Here is a 7,001-nt window from a genome sequence, read left to right as displayed (position 1 = left end):
CAGAAGGACATTTCACTTGTTTGACCGAATGCGTTCGAGTTTATAAAATTATGAAAGCTTTAAGATCCGTGAGTTAGTTGAAGAATGTTTATGCTGTAATGGTACAAAGAAAAACATGTGTAGACTGTATTTTAGTAAACAGATGATAATTTTTAGAAGAAAATAAAATATATTTAACCAGTTTTTTGCTTCTTCTTCCATTGTTACAATATTACGTAATATCATATTGTAAAATGTATGGACTTGTTGTTCTACGGCTTTAGCTGGTAGAACATTAAAATGGGCTTCTTTTTTTGTCGCCGTTTTTACTATCGAGACTAGTGAAGCACAGAATGGTATCAGTCTAGTGTAACGTGAATTATTAGTTTTGAGTTTTGATAATAGAACTATCCTGTTGAACGGTACAAAGGGTACAAAAACCTATTATTTTTACAAACAAATCATTTTGAATTATTATTTTATGTTCAGTTGGTTTCGCCAGTTTCACCAAGCTACAATGGTAGTTTGTTATTTTTTTTGTGATCTAAAATTTTAAGCTTGATTTGTATTTCATTACAAGGAGTTTCGACGGGCTAAAATTCTTTTTAAAAAACGAAATAAATCAGAAATAGTTGATTTTATCGATTTTTACGTTTCATCTAGTTTTCAAAAAAGCGGTGTTGTTTACAAACTTAAATTTAAACTCATTTTTCTACTATCAAATTTTTCTTCCGTCTTTTGCTGTGCCAGTTGAAAATTATTTATTATTAACAACGTGATCACTTTTCTGCACAATTGGAGAACTAAAGCAAGTACTTCTCCGTAGAGTATGTAATAAATCAGTAATACTCCGTAGAACTTTCTGCTAAAACGGCTGGTTTATTGTAAACTAAAACAGAGTAAGAAAAAATAGTTTGAAATAGGATAAAAAAAAGTTTGACAATTAAAAATAATCACGCTTAGTTCAATAAACTAAAAAAATAGAGAATAGCAAATAATCCAACCTCGTCCCCAGGGCATCTTGTATCTTTTCTGACCCTGGGACGGCGATACGAACATGTTTGTATCGCCGTCCCAGGGTCAGAAAAGAAACAAGATGCCCTGGGGACGAGGTTGCAAATAACCATGGGTTTTATTGGTCAGTTTATACATTGTATGGTAAGTCTATTTACCTGTATTGATCCAGCTTGCAAGTTTTAGCAAGAACTAAACTTGAAAATAAAAATGACATTGGTTTCGACGCGTTTCAGGTGTCAACACACATTACCAAGACATAAATAATGATTTACAATTTTAATAATTTATGTATGAACTGTAATAAATTATGTTTTGTTGAATAACAACAGCGGCATAGAACGTATGTTATCTGTTGATAACGGATGTTGACACCTGAAACACGTCAAAACCAATGTCATTTCTATTTACCTGTATTTGGAAATGTATTAAATCCATTATTTGGGAGATAGTGTAGTCGCAGAACAGTAGGCTTGATATTTCAGTATTGCAGGTTTGCACCTCTATACCAGTGCACTTCCTTTTTTCATCCCTACGGATGCAGCCGGCTTGTGTGGTAGGCTAAAAAGTTTGAGCAGTGCTCTTTCTATGTTATTTTAAAACAACTTTCCCCCCTGGATTTATTTTTAATAGATTTTGTTATACATTTGAAAGTCCGTTGACACAGAGAGTAATATCGGTTATTTTCTATGTTGGGTTTACACAATTTTGTCAAAGTGTACTTGTCTATGTTTACAGTTGGAATCTTAGGTTACTTAGGCGTTACTTGTTGCTAACATCCGCGTGACTATTTTCCCGAGGCTTTGGGACTTCGTAGGACCTGACGTGAATCATTTCGTAATTCCCACATGTGCAATTAGCGCATTCTTAAACCCTCATATGTCTTTTTGACATCAAAGCCTGGCGAGTTCTGTAATGCGATTGGTTTATATCCGACATAGGTAATTTATTCACGCGTTACGACATATGCAACGGTTTGCTATCAAGATGGCGTATTTTGTTACGAAACATTGAAACATGAGAGGATTCCTGACTACGACAAAAAATTTTACAAATTGAATAAAAAAATGGTGAATAAGCAGTAAATATTTTTACGAATAGTGCTATTTTGGCAGATTTTCTTCTTGTTGACATTTTAAATGAAGTTTTGTAAACACGTGACTTTCCTAGATGAGAAAAGACATGCAGCTTGCTATCTTGGTAACATGTAATAGGCAGGTGTATTACTAAATAAAAATAAATCTTATTTTTCATTTATTTTTTTATATAAAGAAACCAGTACTCTTCAAACAGTGTAGTTTTAATCGTGCTAGCTAAATGCTTCTTTCAATATTCAAAAACTGATGTAACTACTAAAGTTTAATATTTTGGTGTCTGTTATTTATAGCTAGCAAACACATCACATTTGCGCAAAATTTATTCTGATTATTTTGTGCTACTAGACACAGAAATAACACTAATAATGAGAACCTATCACACAAGTCACATCAACTCACATGTAAGCTAGCTAAAAACTGTCACGTTTTGAAACAAAAATTGGGTCTGAATTTACAACTGAAATAAAGTTATTCTAAACACATATTTTGGTAAAAATTCGGAAAAAGTACTACCCAGAGAAAGGATTTATGTAGCTATTAATACAATATATGACACTTTTAAGTGATAAACAAGTAGATTAATCTCTGACCTTTTGGATCTGGCATTAGATTCCTAGGGCCTTTTTGATCACCAGTTTTCTAGCTGGTTCCTTTTATCACCTGTAATAATTTTAGCAATGCAGCTCTGGAAATGTGAAGCAGACCTTGACCCTTTGGATCAAGTTTATCATTAGTGAATTTATCACGCTAAAGCACACTATATTGCTTGCGGTATATGGTGCTTTTGAGAAGACTTCTTCTGGAAAGGTTGCTAGCTAAGGTAAGGGGGAGGATCGTAGTATAGATATAATATTATACCAAGTCTTAACAACTGCGTCTCAATATTATCCAGCTAATATTTATAAGACGTTGAAAACATCTTTTTCTATACTTAGCTAGCAATATAACTACCTAAAGCCTTTGGTAAAGTTTTTCGTTTCCTCGTTGAATATATAGCTAGCTAGATGCCACAATTCGAGACTTACAGCTTTTTTCCAAAGAGGTACTTGTGTTACAAAATATAAAATGTATGCACCAAGGAGGTATGCACTAGAAAATACATGACTTTTACCTTTTCCTATTACAAGAGTCTACTTTGTAATAGGGAAATGGAAGTTTTATTCCCACCATAAATACAAAATTTGGTTATTTTTAATTATTAATGTTTTTAATATAAATATTTATAAAGAAACATATCTGATCTAAATATATTTTCTTAACATATTAAAGGCAAATTATGGGAATATAAATTACAAACATCAGAAAAAAGTTCAAAAAGTCATATCTTTCGGAGTCACTTCAACGACTCTTGTTAATTTAGCCATTATCTGTTTTTTTCTATCAAAGTATGAACTATTGGTACCAATGTGTATTAAAAATGGCCGTTGCATATTTTTTCTGTAAAAATGCATATGTGGTTCTGTTTTGTTTTTTAAATGAAAAACATTTTTTGCAAGTGTCAAATTTCTAGAAATTAGGCGCCAAAATGTTTTCTGACAGGCAAAATGTAAAAGCGAAAGTGCAATTCAATCTTATTGCGCGACGTACTGATTGCAGGAAGATCGTGCGCCCGATTAGAACAATGCACACTAGAAAAAACAAATGAGCATCCAAGTCAATCTCGTTTGCATGGTCTTGTGAACCCTGAGCCGTTATAGTAGAGTATCTTCATTAACAAGGCAAAATGCCCTGGAAACGAGATTGCATCCAAGTTTGAAATGGAGATATCTAGCTTTTTTCGCTTTTCACTTTAAAACATTTATACGGTAAGCGTACAAAATAAAGCTAAAGAAAATTGCCCCCCCAAAAATAAAAAATTTTAAGCGTTAACTTTTATATTTTTATTTAAAAGAATTGAATGGAATGAATATATAAAATTTTTTGATGTTCATAAAGGCCGGCGCAGATGCATCAAAATTTTTCATCAAAATCGAGCATCTTGATTTTGATGAGATTTTGATGAAAATCCAAATGTTTTGATGAAATCGAATTTGTCATTTGCAATGTCATTATAATGAGTTTGATGAAAACATTTAAATTTTGGTATTCCATTCATTTTAAAATTCAATATGGCAGAGCTAGCAATTTTTGTTTTGCTGAATGAGCTCTTTGGTTCTGGCGACGAAAAGCCTACTCGAGGACCAACTCGAGATTGGGTGAAATAACATAAAAAAAAGAATTAAGAGTCGAGGATATTACTGACTTCGAATCTTTTTGGCCAAATTAAATGACCAAATAAGCCCAAAGGAGCGACCTGGAAGAACACAACCCATCAAAGGCGATCAGAGGTTAGCACTCACCGCTTTTTAGCTACGCAGGTGATGTAAAACATTCGAAAGAAACTCCATCTTACATGTTTTTTACACTCAACGCGGTGGAATAAGAAATAAATTTTATTGAAATCAACTCAAATGCATTAAAAACTAAAATCTATTTTGATTAACGCAATTAATTTTGATAAAAAGTTTGTTCGAAAACAAATTTCAACAAAATCCATTAAAATCGTTTTTTTTTCTTTTTTTCTTCTTTTCAGTTTCGATAAAATTTTTAATCACCAGTTTGATGGATTTTAATAAAAATTTTGATGCATTTGCGCCGGCCTTAAACTTGATGCTCTTGGGTGACTTGGTGCTCATGAAAAATTTCTGCCCACGCAAGTTTTTGCACCTACGAAGACTTATTTTATCAAAGTACAATTTGCGAAGATTAATTGTCAAGAATCAGTCGTGAAGGTTTTTTTCGTCAACAAACCATTGTGAAGGTTTTTTGGGAAGAATTATTTCCGTAAATCAAGTATTTTTCACAATTTTATTTTTTAGGCCGACGAAAGAAACATATTTAGGCAATGTAAATTCTTGACAATCAGTCAAACCACCACAGAGCAGGTATTCTTTAAATAAAAGTCCGCAGTAAAAGTAAAACCATGTCAACTTCTGAATTAATGCCAACAAAACAGCCACGATGGAGTGTCTTCTCCTATAGCTCGAACAATTTGTTCGATTTTTGTGCAAATTTTGTAAACAAAAGTAAAATCATTCAGAGAAAAAAAATGGAAATCCCATCTAAAGTAAGAGTTTATTTCACTGTTGAGATTATATGTATGAAATAAAAATAGATAATTTTTGTTTTCCTTTTAAGATTTCAAACTGGTGGAGGCGTAAAAGTAACGGCGAAAAGGTAATGATTTGACTTTCCCCTTTTTTATGAAAACTCGAAGAAAGTATGGGATATTCTTAACATTCATTGCCTGTTAGACTTACTTAAAGATTAGAAATTTTATAAGCACGCAGTTCGTTCCTTTATGTTTTCTGTAACATGGTTTGTCTGTATATTTTTCAGCGTTTAATGAATTTGTCGTGAAAAATTTTAAAAGTGTTTTATCTTTGTTGGTGAAGGTTTTGTTGTTGTTTGCGTTGTTCTTGTTGTTTTTTGTTGTTGGTGGTGGTGGTGGTTGTTATTTCTGTTGTTTTTTGAGTTTTTTGTGCTTTTTTTGTTTTTGTTTGTTGCTTTACTTTTCTTGTTTTATTTTTCGTAAATGTCCTTTTTTCCTCCTTAGGAAGCGCAAAGCAAATCTGAGAAATTCCGCAGAGAATTCGAGGAGAAGAAGTCCCAAACTTTACTCGAGATCAAAAGAAGTTCAGATTTACTGTTGCAGTTTAAAGAAAGAAAGCAAAAAGAAAGAGAAGAGGAGAAAGAAAATGAAGAAGTTATCATAAGAAAGATTTATCGAAGAAAAGATGGGAAAAGCAAGACTAACCATTGAAATGTTTTAAAGGAAAGTTCGTAGAAGACATAGTTGTTACAATTGTATGCGGATAAGTTATTACAATGCAACAAGTTGTTAATATTTTAGTTTTCTTATTATCAAGCTCCTTTATAAATCACAAAGACAAAATTACTTTTTACCTTTTTCCAGATCCTAAGAACCGTTTCCTTTTTAGTAGTGTTGGTGCTTTCTTTTATCCGGGGGAGGTGTAGGAGCGAAAACCATTGTTGAGCAGCTGTAAGAGAGCAATATGACACATGTTCAGACAATTGTATATCAACACCGTCCCATCCCAGCCGGCACAAAGAGCTATAAAAGACGTCTTTTAGACATCTTCTGCTTTTCTAAAAGACGTCTTTTTTGGCGCTGATTTGTCCGTCTATTATGCATCTTTTTAAGCATCTAAAAGAGGTCTTTTTAAAGATGCATTTCAAAAGGTCTCTTTTAGACGTCTTTTCAAAGACGTCTTTTAGACGTTTTTAAGAAATCTTTTACGATGTCTTTTAGACCTTTTATAGATGTAGAAGCGACTATAATGCATCTTTAATGCAACTTTTTAAATGCATCTTTAGAAAGACATCTTTTATCTATCTATAAGACGTCTTCCTTGGTTTTTGTTTTTTTTGTTTTTTTTTTATTCAACTTTTTAGAAAAAATAGGCATTATATGAAATAAACAAAAGAGATATATTAAATGTATTTTGTCCTTTGTTTTTTGGAAATTTATACGTTTAAGGTACCCATGTCCCTGATCTTCTGACTGGGAGCGTTCGCAGGTTGGTCCCAATTATGCGTCGCATTTCTTGCTCATTCTTTGAAACGCTCGTGGACAGAATCTAGAGAGAAAAAAAGCTTATTTCCAGAGAAAGAACTTTCATAGAAACGTAGTCAGAAAACACACCATACATAGAAGGGTAACAACGTAATACATCAGCTAATACACTTACCTACTATAATTTTATAAATTAATTTGCCTTCCAGCGGAACTTTGTCTTTGTTGCTTTTTAAATTGGCTTGCGCCATCAATGTAGTAGTGAAGATCCTGACGAAAATTAAAATCTCTCTGATGCTTTCATTAAAATACCGCTAATTTTCATCGAAGAATAT

This window comes from Hydractinia symbiolongicarpus, chromosome 10 (genome assembly GCF_029227915.1).
Source record: "Hydractinia symbiolongicarpus strain clone_291-10 chromosome 10, HSymV2.1, whole genome shotgun sequence".
In the NCBI taxonomy this organism is placed as follows: Eukaryota; Metazoa; Cnidaria; class Hydrozoa; order Anthoathecata; family Hydractiniidae; genus Hydractinia; species Hydractinia symbiolongicarpus.
This window is presented reverse-complemented; position numbering follows the sequence as displayed.